Below are 16,355 nucleotides of genomic sequence, written 5' to 3' on the forward strand. Positions count from 1 at the left end.
TAAAAATCTCACCAAATCTAGATTTTCTCCTATGTTATATTCTATGATTTTGTAGTTCCGTGTTTTACATTTAAGTGTATGATCCATTTTGAGTTAATTTTTGTGAAGCAGCATTTGTTAACCATTGTATATTTTGAAACCTGATTTTTAGGATATAACAGATTCATGGTTATTACATAATCTTAGTTTAAAGTAACTTTTTTCATCATCAAATTAAACACCAGTTTCAAGATTTGTCTAATATTTCAGAGTAATAAACGAAGTTAGAAGAGAGACTGGATAATCTATTAAATAATAGGAAAATATTTTCTGGAAATGAAGCAAATAAACATACCTGTAACAAAAAGCAGAAAAACAAAAAGAACATCTTGTTGATATGTTGCAATAAATTTACAATGTCAAAGATATACCAATAATTAATAAAAACAGAAAAATAGCTACTAACAACAAATAAACAGATTTTTATTAGCTAACGTATTGGCAAAACGGGGTATAAGAGGACTACAGAGCAAAATCTTTTTTTTTTTTTTGCAGAAAAAAATCATTTTGAATTTCATATCTACAGACGGTCAAAATATCATCCAAACAGGAAAAAATAAAATTATGCTCAATGATTTAAATACTGAAGAATTTTAACACTTGTAGAACACATCTGAAAGAAAACAAAATAAAATCAGTCAGCAAAATAAAACTGAATCCACAAAGTAATATGTAGGATACAAGAAAGGAGTCATAAAAAAGAATTCAATAATATATATAGGTAAGTTTAAATTGAGTCTATTTTTATATTAAATGCAATGTGTTTAATTTCCCTACAAAAGACATAAATTCTCAGATTAGATTTTGGGGAAAAACAGCTCTAGGGCATTTGCAATAAGAACACTTAAAAATATTACCAAAATTATTGAAAATGAAAACATGGAAAATACCAGGAAGAAATAGTTATTACTACAAAAAGTAGTAGTGTCAGTTATAATTTTAAGCAACATAAAGAAGTAAGAATAAATATTTTAGAAGTGCGATGTTATATTTCTTGGTTTAAGTGGTAGATTGATATATGTTTTCTATCATACTAATAAACAACTTGTAAATATCAAATGTTTCATAATTTAGAAATGTAAAACATGATAATCAAATCCAAAAGTAATCTAACACATTTAAAAACTAAACATATTTAGGCCAGGTGCAGTGGCTCAAGCCTGTAATCCCAGCCCTTTGGCAGACCAAGGCAGGTGGATCACCTGAGGTCAGGAGCTCGAGACCAGTCTGACCAACATGGAGAAACCCTGTCTCTACTAAAACTACAAAATTAGCCAGGTGTGGTCGCTCATGCCTGTAATCCCAGCTACTCGGGAGGCTGAGACAGGAGAATCACTTGAACCTGGGAGGTGGAGGTTGTGGTGAGCCAAGATTGTACCATTGCACTCCAGCCTGGGCAACAAGAGTGAAACTCCATCTCAAAGAAAAACAACAACCAAAAAACTAAACATATTTACATATATAGTTCCCAGGTTTTCATATATATGTGTATGCACACGCTTTTGTTTTAGAATCAAATTGTGCTTCATAAATGTGTTCTGTGAACTTTAGACATGTTGAGAATTCCCCATATTCCCTATATTGATAATTCCCTATAGATGTAAAGATTTTTAATAAAATTATTAATAACAAAGTAACTTTCCTTATATTTGAGAAAGCTATAAGTAATGTTATTACCTAACTACCTTGAGGCCATTGCATTGTCTTATTTTTAATGATTTATACCTGACTTTTTTATTAGAACTGTCTCTTTTATTGTACTTTTTATTGAAATATCACAGTTGTACATATTTCGGGTGCACCTGTGGTATCTTGGTATATTCATAGAATGGACTTCAAGTTCCATTCATGTTGCTGCCACTGACAGGATTTCATTCTTCTTTATAGCTGAATAATATTTCATTGTGTATATATACCACATTTTATTTACCCATTCATTCATTGATGGATGCTTAAGGTGATTTAATACCATGGCTAGTGTGAATAGTGCTGCTGCAACAAACAGTGCAAATATCTCTTTGATATACTGGTTTCCTTTCTTTTGGTTGTATATCCAGCAGTGGGATTGCTACATCAAACGGTAGTTCTATTTTTAGTTTTTTTAGGAATCTACATACTTTTTTCCATAATGGCTGTACTGTTTTACATTTCCATCAACAGTGTACAACACAACAGCGTTCTCCACATTCTTGACACAGTTGTCTATTTTTTTGTCTTCTAACTGGGATGAGATGATATCTCATTGTAGTTTTGATTTGCATTTCCCTGATGATTAATTATTTTGAGTATTTTTTATATACCCGTTAGCCACTTAAATATCTTCTTTGGAGAAATGACTCTTCAGATGATTTGCACATTTTTTAATCAGATTATTTGTGGTTTTGCTATTGAGTTACTGATTCATTCTGTTGGGTATTATTGCCTTCTCACATGGAGAGTTTGCAAGTATTTTCTTTAATTCCATAGGTTCTCTCTTCACTTTGTCGATTGTTTCCTTTGTTGTGCACAAGTTTTTAGATGTATATAATCTCACTTACCAATTATACTTTTGCTGTCTGTGCTTTTGAGGTGTTACACAATAGGTCTTTGTCTAGACCCATGTTCTGAAGCGTTTCTCCAATATTTTCTTCCTGTAGTTTCAAGGTTTCAGATCTTACATGCAAGTTTTTAATAGATTTTATTTGATTTTTTTATATGATGAGAGATAGTAGTTTAGTTTTATTCTTCTGCATATGGATATTTAGTCTATCCAGCACCATTTATTGAACACATTATCATCTACCCAGTGTTACATTCTTGGTAACTTTGTCAAAAATGAGTTGGCTGTAAATATTTCAATTTATTTTTGAGTTCTCCTTTCAATTCTGTTGGTCTATGTGTCTGTTTATATGCCAGTACCATGTTGTTTTGGTAATCATAGCTTTGTAGTATATTTTGAATTCAGGTAGTATAATGCTTCCAGCTTTATTCTTTTTAAAATATTTTTTAACTTTTCTTTTAGGTTCAGGGAACATGTGTAGGTTTGTTATACAGGTAAACTGCATGTCTCAGGGGTTTGGTGTTCAGATTATCTCATCACCTAGGTAATAAGCATAGCTCTCAACAGATAGATTTTTGATCCTCTCTCTTTTCCCACCCTCCACACTCAAGTAAATCCCCGGTATCTATTGACCCCCTTTTTGAGTCCATGTGTTCTTGTTGTTCAGCTCCCACTTATAAGTGAGAAATTTCAGTATTTGTTTTCCTGTTTCTACATGAGTTTGCTTTTTATATTATCATTTATCTTCATTCATGTTGCTGCAAAGGACATTCTCTTTCTTTTATATTGCTGCATTGCATTCCATGATGTATATGTACCATATTTTCTTCATACAGTCTGTCATTGATGGGCATTTAGGTTGATTTCATGCATTCGCTATTGTGAATAGTGCTGTAATAAACACACATGTGCATGTGTTTTTATAGTAGAATGATTTATATTCCTTTAGGTGTATACCCAATAATAGGATTGCTGAGTTAAATGGTAATTCTGTTTTAAGTTCTTTAAGGAATAGTCACATTGCTTTCCACAATGGCTGAGCTATCTCACATTTCCATTAGCAGTGTATAAGAGTTCTTGTTTACCAGTAACCTTGCTAGCACATGTTATTTTTTGACTTCTTAGTAGTGGCCATTCTGACTGGTATGAATAGTAGCCATTCTGGTTGTGATAATATCTCATTGTGGTTTTGATTTGCATTTCTCTAATGATTAGTGATTTTGAGTATTTTTTTCATATGCTTGTTTGGCATGTGTCTGTCTTCTTTTGAAAAGTATCTGTTCATGTTCTTTGTCCACATTTTAATGTAATTGTTTGGTTTTTGCTTGTTAATTTGTTTAAATTCCTTCTAGATTCTAGACACTAGACCTTTATTGGATGCATAGTTTACAAATATTTTCTCCCATTTGGTAGTTTGTCTGTTTACTCTGTTGGTAGTTTCTTTTGTCGTGCAGAAGCTCTTTAGTTTAATTAGGTCCCATTCATCAATTTTTATTTTTGTTGCAATTGCTGTTGGCATTTTTGTCATGGAATTTTTGCCACGTCTTTTGTCCAGAATAATATTGCCTAATTTGTCTTCCAGAGTTTTTATAGCTTTAGGTTTTACATTTAATTCTTTAAATCCATCTTCAGTTGATTTTTGTATATGGTATAAGGAAAGGGACCAGTTTCAATCTTCAGCATATGGCTAGACAGATAGCAAAGGACCATTTATTGAATAGGGATTCCCTTCCTCATTGCTTCTTTTTTAAAACTTTGTCAAAGCCAGTTGGTTGTAGTATGTGGCATTATTTCTGAGCTCTCTATTCTGCTTCATTGGTCTATGTGTCTGTTTTTGTGCCAAAACCATGCTGTTTTGGTTACTGTAGCCTTGCAGTTAGTTTGAAGTCAGGTAATGTGATGCCTCTAGCTTTGTTCTCTTTGTTTAGGTTTGCCTTGGCTATTTAGGCTCTTTTTTGTTTTCATATGAATTTTAAAACAGTTGTTTCTAAGTCTGTGAAGAATATTATAGGTAGTTTGACAGGAATACCATTGAATCTGTAAATTGCTTTTGGATATATGACCATTTTAACAATATAGATTCAGCTGGTCATGGTTGCTCACACCTGTAATCCCAGCACTTTTGGAGGCCAAGGCAGGTGGATCACTTGAGCTCAGGAGTTTGAGACCAGCCTGGGCAACATGGCGAAACCCTGTCTCTATAAATAATACAAAATATTAGCTGGGCATGGTGATGCATATTTGTGGTCCCAGCTACTGTGGAGGCTACAGTGGCAGGATGACTTGAGCCCAGGAGTTTGAGACTGCAGTGAGTTGAAATTGCAACACTGCGCTCCAGCATAAACAACAGAGTGAGACCCTGTTTCACGATTTAAAGAAAGGAAACTCACACACATAAAATAGTTTTTTTTTTAATCCATGAGCATGGAATATTTTTCCATATGTTGTGTGTCATCTCCAATTTATTTGAGCAGTGTTTTGTAATTCTTGTTGTAGAGATCTTTCAACTCTGATTAGCTGTATTTCTATGTATTTCATTCTTCTGGTGTTAATTGTGAATGAAATTACATTCTTGATTTGGCTCATGCTTGGATATTCTTGGTGTAGAGGAATGCTACTGATTTTTGTCCATTTATTTTGTACCTTGAAACTTTGCTGAATTTTTTTAGTTGTTGTTGTTGTTGTTTTGCTTGTTTGTTTGTTTGTTTTTTGTTTTTTTTTATTGGGTCGAGGAGCTCTGGGGCAGAGATCATGGGGTTTTCTAGGTATAAAATCATATCATCTGTGAACAGGGATAGTTTGACTTTCTCTCTTCTTAGATGCTTTTTATTTATTTATTTTACCTGATTTCTCTGGCCAGGATTTCAATTACTGTGTTGAATAGTAGTGGTGAGAGAAGACACCCTTGTCTTGCTCTGGTTTTCAAAGGGAATGCTTCCACCTTTTGCCCATTTAGTACAATGTTGGCTGTGATTTTGTCATAGATAGCTCTTATTATTTTGAAGAATGTTCCTTCAATGCCTAGTTTGTTGAGGGTTTTTAACATGAAGGAATGTTGAATTTTATCAAAAGCCTTTTCTGCATCTATTGAGATAATCATGTGGTTTCTGTTTTTAGTTCTGTTTGAGGATGAATCATTTTTTACTAATTTGCATATGTTCAACCAGCCTTGCATTCAGTGGATGAAGCCTACTTGATTGTATTGAGTTAGCTTTCTGATGTGCTGCTCGATTTGGTTTGCTAGTATTTTCTTGAGGATTTGTGCATCTGCGTTCATCAAGGATGTTGGCCTGAAGTTTTCTTTTGTTGAGTCTCTTCCAGTTTTTAGTAACAAGATGATGCTGGTCTCATAGAGTGAGTTAGGAAGGAGTCCCTCTTCCTCAAACTTTTGGAATAGTTTCTGTGAGAATGGTACCCACTGTTCTTTATGTATCTCATAGAAATTGGCTGTGAATCCATCAGGTCCTAGAATTTTTTTTCTGGTTGTTAGGCCTTTTTTTTTTTTTTTTTTTTTTTTTTTTACCAATTTAACTTCAGAACTTGTAATTAGTCTGTTCAGGGATTCAATTTATTCCTGGTTCAATCCTGGGAGTTTAAATGTGTCCAGGAATTTACCTATTTCTCCTGGGTTTCTAGTTTGTGTGCACAGAGGTATTTGTAGTTAGCTTTGAGGTGGTTTTTTCACCCCACCCATGTGGGGTCAGCGATAACATCCTCTTTGTCATTTCTGATTGTGTTTATTTAAACCATCTCTCAGTTTTTCTTTATAAGTCTTGGTAGTGGTCTTTTGGTCTTTTTATTTTTTTCAAAATACCATCTCCTACATTCATTCTTTTTTATGTTTTTTAATCTCAATTTTCTTCAGTTCAGCTTGATTTTGGTTATTTCTTATTTTCGGCTAGTTTTGGGCTTTGTTTGCTCTTGTTTCTCTAGTTTCTGTGATTGCAGTGTTAGGTTGTTAATTGAGATGTTTCTACCTTTTTAATCTGGACATTCAGTGATATAAAATTCCCTCTAAACACTGCCTTAGCTGTGTTCTAAAAATTCTAGTATTTTGTATCTTTGTTCTCACTAATTTCAAAGAATTTCTTGATTTCAGCTTTAATTTTATTAGTTACCTAATAGTAATTCAGAAACAGGTTAATTTCCATGTAATTGTGTAGTTCTGAGTGATTTTCTTAGTATCAATTTCTATTTGTATTTCTCTGTGATCTGAGAGTGTGACTGGTATGATTTTGCTTTTTTTAATTCACTGAGGATTGTTTTATTTCCAATTGTATGATCAATTTTAGAGTACATGCCATTTGCAGATGAGAAGAATGTATATTCTATTGTTTTGGGGTGGAGTATTCTGTAGATATCTATTAGATCAATTTAGTCAAGTGTTGATTTCAGGTCCTGAATCTTTTTCTTAGTTTTCTCTCTCAGTGATCTGTCTAATACTGTTAGTGGGGTGTATAAATTTTCCACTGTTATTGTGTAATTATCTAAGTGTCTTCATGGGTCTTTAAGAACTCGCTGTATGAATCTGAGTGCTCTTGTGTTGGGTGAGTATATGTTTAGGATAGTTAAATCTTATTGTTTAATCAAGCTGTTTACCATCATGTAATACCCTTCTTTGTCTTTTATGATCTTTGTTGGTTTAAAGTCCATTTTGTCTAAAATTAGGATAGCAACTCCTGGTTTTTTGTGTTTTACCATTTGCTTGGTAGATTGTTCTCCATCCCTTTACTTTAGCCTATGTGTGAGATAGGTCTCTTGTAAACAGCATACCATTGCTTCGTTCTTCTTTATCCAACTTGAAACTTTGTGCCTTTTAATTGGGGCATTTAGCTCATTTACATTAGAAGTTAATATTGATATGTACAGATTTGTTCCTGTTTTCATGTTGTTAGCTGGTTATTATGCAGACTCGTTTGTACAATTACTTTATAGTGTCGCTGGTCTTTGTACTTAAGTGTGTTTTTGTAGTTGCTGGTCACTGTCTTTCCTTTTCATGGTTAGCACTTCCTTCAGAACCTCTTGTATGCCAAATCCGGTGGTAACAAAATCCCTTAGCATTTGCTTGTCTGAAAATGATATTATTTTTCCTTCACTTGTGAAGCTTAGTTTGGGTGAATATGAAACTCTTGGTTAGAATTTTTTTTTTGTTTTAAGAATGCTGAATATAGGCCCCAATTTTTTTCTGGTGTTTAGGGTCTCTCCTGAAATATCCACTGTTTACTTGATGAGGTCCTCTTTGTGGGTCACCTGCCCCTTTTCACTAGATGCCTTTAACATTACTTCTTTCATTTCAGCCTCGGAGAGTTTTTGCCCATGTGGCTTGGAGATGGTCTTCTTGTGTAATTTTTACAGAGGTTCTCTGCATTTCCTGAAATTGAATGGTGGCCTCTCTAGTCAGTTTGGGGAAATTTTCATACACAGTATTCTCAAACATGTTTTCCAAGTTCCTTACTTTCTCCTCATCTTTTTCAGTGATGACAGTGAGTTGTAAACTCAGTCTGTTTACATAATTGCATATTTCTCAGAGGATTTTTTCCATTCTTTCTTATTCTTTTTTTTTTTTAAATCTGAGTGTGTTAATTCAGAGAACCAGCTCAGAGGTTCTTTTCTCAGCTTGGTCTATTCTGCTATTAATACTTGTGACTGAATTATAAAACTCTTGTAGTGTGTTTTACAGCTTAGCCTATTAGTTTCCTTTTTTTTTTTTTTTTTTTTTTTTTTTTTTTGAGACGGAGTCTCACTCTGTCACCCAAACTGGAGTGCAATGGCATGATCTTGGCTCACTGCAACCTCTGGCTCCTGGGTTCTCCCACCTTAGCCTTCTGAATAGCTGGGATTACAGGTGCATGCCACCACACCTGACTTATTTTTTTTGTATTTTTAGTAGAGATGGGGTTTCACCATGTTGGACAGGCTGGTCTTGAACTCCTGACTTAAGTGATCCACCTGCCTCAGCCTCCCAAAGTGCTGGGATTATAGGCATGAGCCACTGCACCCGGCCGCTTCTTTCTTATAATGGCAATTTTGTCTATCAGTTCCTGTATCACTTTATTGTAATCCTTAAATGCCTTGCATTGGTTTTCAACTTTCTCCTGAATCTCAATGATCTTCATTCCTTTCCATATTCTGAATTGTATTTCTTTCATTTCAGCCATTTCAGCCCGCTTAAGAACCCTTTCTGGCTGTACGCTGTGGCTCACACCTGTAATCCTAGCACTGTGGGAGGCTGAGGCCAAGTCATGTGGTTTTCTTGAGCCAAGGAGTTCAAGACTGGTCTGGGCAACATGTCAAAACCCTGTCTATACAAAATATACAAAAATTAGCCAGGTATGGTGGCACACACCTTTAGTCTCAGCTACTTGGGAGGCTGAGGTGGGAAGATCACCTGAGCCCAGGGAGGCTGAGGCAGCAGTGAGCTGTGACTGTGACATTGCATTCCTGCTTGAGCGACAGAGTGAAACCCTGTCTTGAAAAAAAAACAAAAAACACAAACAAAAAAACCCGTGCTGGGGCACTACTGCCATCGTTTAGAGAGAAAAGAAGACATTCTGACTGTTTGGGTTGCCAATATTCTTGTGCTGGTTCTTTCTCATCTCTGTGAGCTGATGCTTCTTTACCTGCTGTGTAATTTGAGTAGTCAGTAGACTGTCTTCTGGATGTTTTCAGAGGGCCTAGGCTTTGTGCAGGGCTTTTATTTTTAACTGAATTATTGTCTTTAATTTCATAGGTGGGTGTATTAGGAAAGTATTTTTGGTGTTGAAGTTTGGGCAGTGATCCAGTAGACGGCACTTAAGTATAATGGCCTGTAAGTAGGCTCTTGTTCAACCTCATGGCTCCTCTGTATTTCTTCATGATTTCAGTCGTGCACCTTCTCAGTACTATGAAAGTGTGGGTTCCTTTTTTGCTAATGTGCTGTCTGCAGGTCTCAGCTTGACAGTCCTGGGCTGCAGTGTGCAGCTCTGAGATAAACTCAGGCTTCATATTTCCTACCCAACTTAGAGGCAGCAGGGGAAGGGACATTATCAGTGGTTGCATCACAGGGCCTTTCACTGGTCTCCTGGGGCTCCACCCCAGAGATATGCAGAACCACTACCAATCAGTGTGATTGGCCTGGGGTGGAGCTGTACACTCTGCACCCAAGTCAGGGGTGGGGCATCCTTGGTTATGAGTGGGAGGTGAGAAGTTTACAGGGGAGACGTATTGGTCTCTTCTCTGTAGGGCAACTGCAGCATGCTGGAGTTGTGTTTAAAGTTCTCAGAGTCTTTGTTCCTTTCCCAGTTCCTGGGCAACAAGGACAGTACCTCTGCTATGGCAGTCACAGAGGGGCTTTTGGTTACTTCTGAGAACTCTACCTCAGAGAAACTCAGATCCTCTGCTACTGGAAATGCTCAGCCAGGGGGTGGGGTGTCTGTGCTGCTGGCCCAAGCTTGATGAAGAACAGGGGTTGGAGGGCTCAGAGGGGAAAAGACTGGGCAACTCTCCATATGGTGACTGTGGCATGCTACAGTCATGAGTGTGAGTGAAGGCTTCAGGCTCTTTGTTTCTTCCCCAGCCTGCTCAGACCACCATGGTAGTGGCCAAAGGGCTGCTCTGTAGCCATGACCAGTGAATATCCTCAGCCAGAGGTGGGGCAGCTGCTGTGTGGTCCCAAGCAGTGGCCCCTGCCTGGTGAAGAGTAGAGATCAAGGGCTTACAGGAAACAGAGATTGGGTTCCTCTCTGTGTGGTGGCTGTAGTTTGCTGGAGATGTCAGCATAGCGACCAGGCCCTTTTGCGTTTCCTCAGCCGAAGGGCAGTCAGAGTGATTCCACTGAGGCTACAATGGCAGAGGGGTCTACAGGCTGTTCCTGGGATTTTCAAAAAAATGCAGAGCGACCTCTGACTGAAGTGTTCAGGCAGGGGCAGCATAGTTGTGGTGGAGTCCTAGGTTGGGATGTCCCACCCAGTAAGGAAAAATAGGAACAGGAGCCCATGTGGAGAACAGTCTGGCTTCTTTTCCATGAGACAGCTTCTCTACGCTAGGGGTCTGCCAAAGTCCCTAATCACTATGATCCCTCCAGAGCCTGAGGGCAACAGCTGTGAGGACTGGGGTAGCAAAAATGGGGGCCTGCCTCTCCCACTAGGAGCTCTGTTCCAAAGAAGTACAGAGCTGCTGCTGGCCAAAGAGCCCAGGTATGGCTGGTGTGGCTACACTAGGGTCCTAGGCCACTTGCAAGGTGCAGTGGAGGCTAGGCCTGTATTTGCTACTGTGCAGCCCTCTGGATTCATCCCCTTTCCTGGGGACATGCAAGGGAGCCTGACCTCTTCCATTGCTGGAGCTGTAGTTGCTGATGCCAGGATGCCCAGCATTATGATATACAAGGCTCCTGGGACTTCATGTATGCCTGAGTGATGGCTCTGCCCAGACTCTATGTAGCTCTTCATGTTAGTCTGGAGGCTCCAGTAGGGAGTGGGGAGCACATGGAGGAATCTCCTGGGCCCAGAGTTGCAAAGGTCTGTGGCAGACATGTGGTTCTCCTCAGACTTTCACGCACCATTTCCCCATGGTGGGGGAGCCTCCCTGGGCTCCATGTCATGCTCCTTTCTGTTATCTGTGAATCAAGTTGTTTCCTTGATGAATTCTAATGTGTGTGCTTGAATGTTCCAGTGGAAAAACTGGTATTTACTCACTGTTCTTTCTTCTCTAAGTGTGGCACACACCAGCTGCTTCTAGTCAGCTATCTTGGTTCCTCCACTGTCATTAACATTTTGATTGGGATTGCATTGAATCTGTAAATTGCTGTGGGTAGTATAGACATTCATTAGTAATTATTCTAATCCATGAGCAAGAGATACTTTTTTATTTTCTTGTGCCTCCTTTAATTTCTTTGCCAGTGTTTTACAGTTAGTTTTCTTTGTAGAGATCTTTCACTTCTTTGTTAAATTTATTCTTATTTTTTGTGTGTGTGGCTATTGTATATGAAATTGCTTTCTTGATTTCTATTTTAGATTGTCCATTGTTGATATATAAAAATGCTACTGATTATTGTATGTTAATTTCATATCCTGAAACTTTGTTCAATTTTCTTATTGTTCTCAGAGTTTCTTGGAATCTTTAGATTTTTCAAAATTTGAGATCATGTCATCTACAAATAAGGATAATTTGACTTCTTCCTTTCCATGGGATGCCCTTTATTTCTTTTTCTTGCCTAATTGCTCCAACTAGAATTTCTAGTACTATATGGTCTAAAAGTAATGAAAGTGATATCTTTGGTTTGCTTCAGATCTTAGTTTTCAATTTTTATTTTCCATTCAGTATATTAACTGTGGGATTGTCATATATGCCCTTTATTGTGTGATGTGTCTTCATTTGATGAAAAAAACAAACTCTGCCAATTATTTAGAGAGTTTTATACTGAGTCAACTATGAGTGACCAGGGCCCAAATCACATTCTCAGGAGGTCCTGAGAACATGTATCGAAGGTGTTTGGGTTACAACTTTGTTTCATATATTTTAGGGAGACGTAAGACGTCAATCAATTCATATAAATTATACATTAATTTGGTGCAGAAAGATAGGACAACTCAAAGCAAGGGTTACATGTCATAAGTGGATTCAAAGATTTTCTGATTGGCAATTTGTAGGAAGAGTTGTTACCCAACACCTGGAATCAACAGAAAGGTGGGTCTAAGTTAAGACAAGTGGTTGTAGAAACCAACTTTCTTATTATGTAGATGAAGTCTCAGAGTTGGCTGCCCTTAGAGACTATAGATGGCAAATGTTTCCTATTTAGATTTCTCCAAGGTGCTAGATTCTCAGTTAACATCTTTAGAATTGGGAGGGCTTCAAAGGAGAAAGAGCTATGTTAACAGACATTCTTTGCAGATGTAAATTTTTCTCCACTAAAGACAACTTTTCAGGGCCACTTCAAAATATGGCAAAGAAACATGTTTTGGTGTAAAATATTTTGATTTCTTTTTTTTATCTATCGTGATATTATACTAGAATCAGGTTATAATTTGGTAAGTGATTGTTACAAAGAGTCTGTTTGGTCAGTCTTAACATCTTTGTTTTAATGTTAATGCTGGTAATTTGTGCTTGAACCCAAAGAAAGAATGATAGGGCATGTCTGATCCTCCACTTCCCTGTCATGGCCTGAACTATATTTCCAGGTTTCTTTAGGTTCCCTAGGCAAAGAGGAGTTTTCATTCAGTCAGCTAGAGGGCTTAGAATTTAATTTTGGTTTAAAGTTCCTTCTATACCCAATTTGTTGAAATTTTTTATTATGAAGGCAGGTTGAAATTTATTGAATGACATTTTTATGCTTTATTGAAATGATAATATGGTTTTTGACCTTGATTCGGTTGCTGTGATGTATAAAATGTATTGATCTGTGCATGCATAACCATTATCGCATCCCTGTGATGAATGCCACTTGATCATGGTGAATGATCCTTTTACTGTGTTCTTGAATTTGGTTTGCTAGTTCTTTTTTTTTTAGAGAAATTTTGCATCTATGTTCATCAGGGATATTGGTCAATAGTTTTCTTAGCTGTATCTTTGTCTAGTTGTGGTAAAAGGTAATGTTCACCTTATAGAATGATTTAGAACAATTATTTTAAGCTGTCTTTTTATATTTGAAACTATTTGAACTTCTATAATTATTTCTTAAAATAGTTCAGTGAATAAAATATGATATTAAACTTCAAAAACAGAACACACACCCAAAATCAAATGAAAAGTTTAATTTTTGGTATAGAGACTTTCAGAAATACATTGTAGCGACCAAAGGAAAACTTCCCTTTCATCCTCTGAAAGTTTGCTGAAAAATTAACTCACAAAAGACAGATTAATTAGCAAAAAGGCATACAAATTGTATTAATATGTACATGGGAAGCATCACTAAATGATTACTCAACCCACTAATGGGACACAGAAACTTGCAAAACCATCTTGAGGTTACAGAAAGAATAGGGATTTGGATCATGTCAAACTAGGTTACAGGAGGGAGAGAAGATGTGGCCTTGCTAGCAAAAACATTCTTGTTATGTAAATAAAACCTCACAGGTAGCAGCTTTCAGAGAAAATAGATGCTAAATGTTTCTTTCAGACCTTTATATGTATCAGACTCTCACTTATTATTTTTAGATTCAGAAAATCGAAGGACTGGCTGCATCAATGCAAGAATATCTACAGATGCAAATTTCCCCCGCAAAAGACAGCTTTGCAGAGTCACTTAAGTTGGCTGGTCCTGTTTCAGCCATCTCAAAATATGTCAAATATATATATTTTGGGTTAGAATATTGTAATTTCCTTCAATATCATTAAGAATACTAAAAATTGCAAATCACACAATTTTTAAAAAATGTGTGTTAAATATTCAAGAAGTAGTTAGTAACTGTTTTCCTCCTTTCTTTTTTGCTTCTCACTGCTTGTACCTAAAATGGCACAGGTTCAACTCAACTAAGTTATTGGGCAATTCTCTTCATGAAGTTCTGAAGTATAAACCAAAAAGTATCTGAAGCAAGTCTCAATCAATTTATAAAGTTTATCATGCCAAGGTTAAGAACATATCTGTGACACAGCCTCAGGAGGTCCTCATGAAGTGTGCCCAAGGAGGTCAGGGTACAGCTTGCTTTTATACAGTTTAGGGAGATATAATACGTCAATCAATACATGTCACATTTACACTGGTTCTATCTCGAAGTGTAGGGCAACTTGAAGTCGGGGAGCTTTGAGGTCATAGGTAGATTTAAACATATTCTGATCGGTACACAGTTATTATCTATGGAAAGGAATGTCTGGGTTATGATAAAGGGTTGAGGAGATTTAGCTTTTATTATGCAGATGAAGCCTCCAAGTAGCAGGCTTTAGAAAGAATAGACTGTAAATGTTTCTAGTAAGACTTAAAATGTGTGTTGATGGTAATCCTGGAGGGGTGTAATGAGGAATGTCCAATACCCACTTCCTGTCATGGCCTGAACCAGTTTTTCAGGTTAAATTTTGGGGTGCCCTGGCTGAGGAGGAAGTCCATTAAGATGGTTTTGGGGAGGCCTTCAAATTTTGGTTAACACACACAATTTCTATAGGTGGTAAATTTTTTTCAATGATTTTATTTCTAGAAATGTATTTTGTTACCATTTTCTCATTAACAATAATGTAGCCAGAAACAGACAAATAGTTTTACATTTGGGGTGATTTATTTTTGCTTCATCATTGTGAAAGCATCACTTCTTAAGCAGATATCTTGTCATTGCAAGGCAGGAGAATAGGGTCTGGAGGAAGGAAACATAAGGCCAACATGTGTTGACTTCCCAGAACTGAATCAAAAGGAAAACTCCACCTCTCCACACCCAAATAACAAAAGGATCAAAGGCTACTCCCTTTGTAATCCCATCTTTTCCATGGCTTCACAGACGAAAAATGGAAAGTACCTCTGATTTTTCACCTCCTGCAACTGATCAGACTGGTCGCCAGCCAGGTCTTGATTTACATAGGGTGTAACTAAGTCACCAATGGGAAACTTCTAGAGGGTATTTAATCGCCCCAAAAAATCTGTTACCAGTGCTCTTCAGTTGCTTGCTCGAGCCCAATCCCACTCCGTGGAGTGTACTTTTTTTGTTTGAGATAGAGTCTCACTCTCTTGCCCAGGATGGAGTGCAATGGTGCAATCTCTGCTCACTGCAACCACCGCCTCTCTGGTTCATGCAATTCTGCCTCAGCCTCATGAGTAGCTGGGATTATAGGCATGTGCTACCACACCCAGCTATATTTTTGTATTTTTAGTAGAGATGGAGTTTCACCATGTTGGCCAGACTGGTCTGAACTCCTGACCCCAAATGATCTGCCTACGTTGACCTCCCAAAGTGTGTGGAGTGTACTTTTGTTTCAATAGATCTGTACTTTTGTTGTTTCATTCTTTAATTGCTTTGTTTATATGTTTTGTCCAATTCTCTGTTCAAAACGCCAAGAACCTGGATGGCTGGTAGTCAAGACCCTCCACTGGTAATAATTATTGCTTCAATTTTTATGCCAAATTTATCTAGGCAAAATATATACATATATATATGCCTTGCTTTCTGGCAAAATCATTTTTCTCTATACATTTAAGTTTTATTTTTTTCTCTATTGTTGTACTATTTTGGTTATGAATTTAGGCATTTCCTTAATTGACAAAAAGTTATTTTCTTTTTTGTAATAAATTTTATATATTTTATTACAATCCTAATTATTCTTATTTATTCTTTCTTAAGTGCTCTGGCAAAGTTTGAAAATTTTACCTCATAATATTTTCATACAAACTATTATTTTCTTTAACATTTCCATTTCAATTCTTTGTTTTTCTCTCTCATATATTTTTATATTTTTACTTCAAAAACTTACCATTGATAATAAAATAGCCTATTAAGCCCTTTTGATACAAATATAAAAATTTAAATATTTTTCTTCTCAACCTCTTACTGTATCTATTATTTTAATAGCAATATAAATATCAATATATATTTATAATTACAAATAAATTATGCTGAAAATTTTACTTTCAAAAATTGTTCTCATCATTAGCATTTCTTTTAAAATAATACTTTAAAAATAATTGGTTCTTATTTTTCTTATCTGTGGATTTAATATTCATTATTGTAGTTTTCATGCAATATCCTTTTTTTACATTTTTTACATTTTTATTTTAATTTATGTATTGTAGTAGTTTTTTAAGAGAGATATATAATTGCTATATTTTAAAATTCCTTGAGAATTTAAGCATGATATTGCTTTGATTACACACATAAATTTTCTG

General features: G+C 36.3%; 1 long non-coding RNA gene across 1 annotated transcript in view; it reads left to right on the forward strand.

Moving 5' to 3' along the window:
- The window catches only part of LOC109025645 (uncharacterized), a 548,608-nt gene that overhangs the window by 303,860 nt on the left and 228,393 nt on the right, over positions 1-16,355 (forward strand). The window lies entirely within an intron of this gene.

This window comes from Gorilla gorilla, chromosome 12 (assembly GCF_029281585.2).
Source record: "Gorilla gorilla gorilla isolate KB3781 chromosome 12, NHGRI_mGorGor1-v2.1_pri, whole genome shotgun sequence".
In the NCBI taxonomy this organism is placed as follows: Eukaryota; Metazoa; Chordata; class Mammalia; order Primates; family Hominidae; genus Gorilla; species Gorilla gorilla.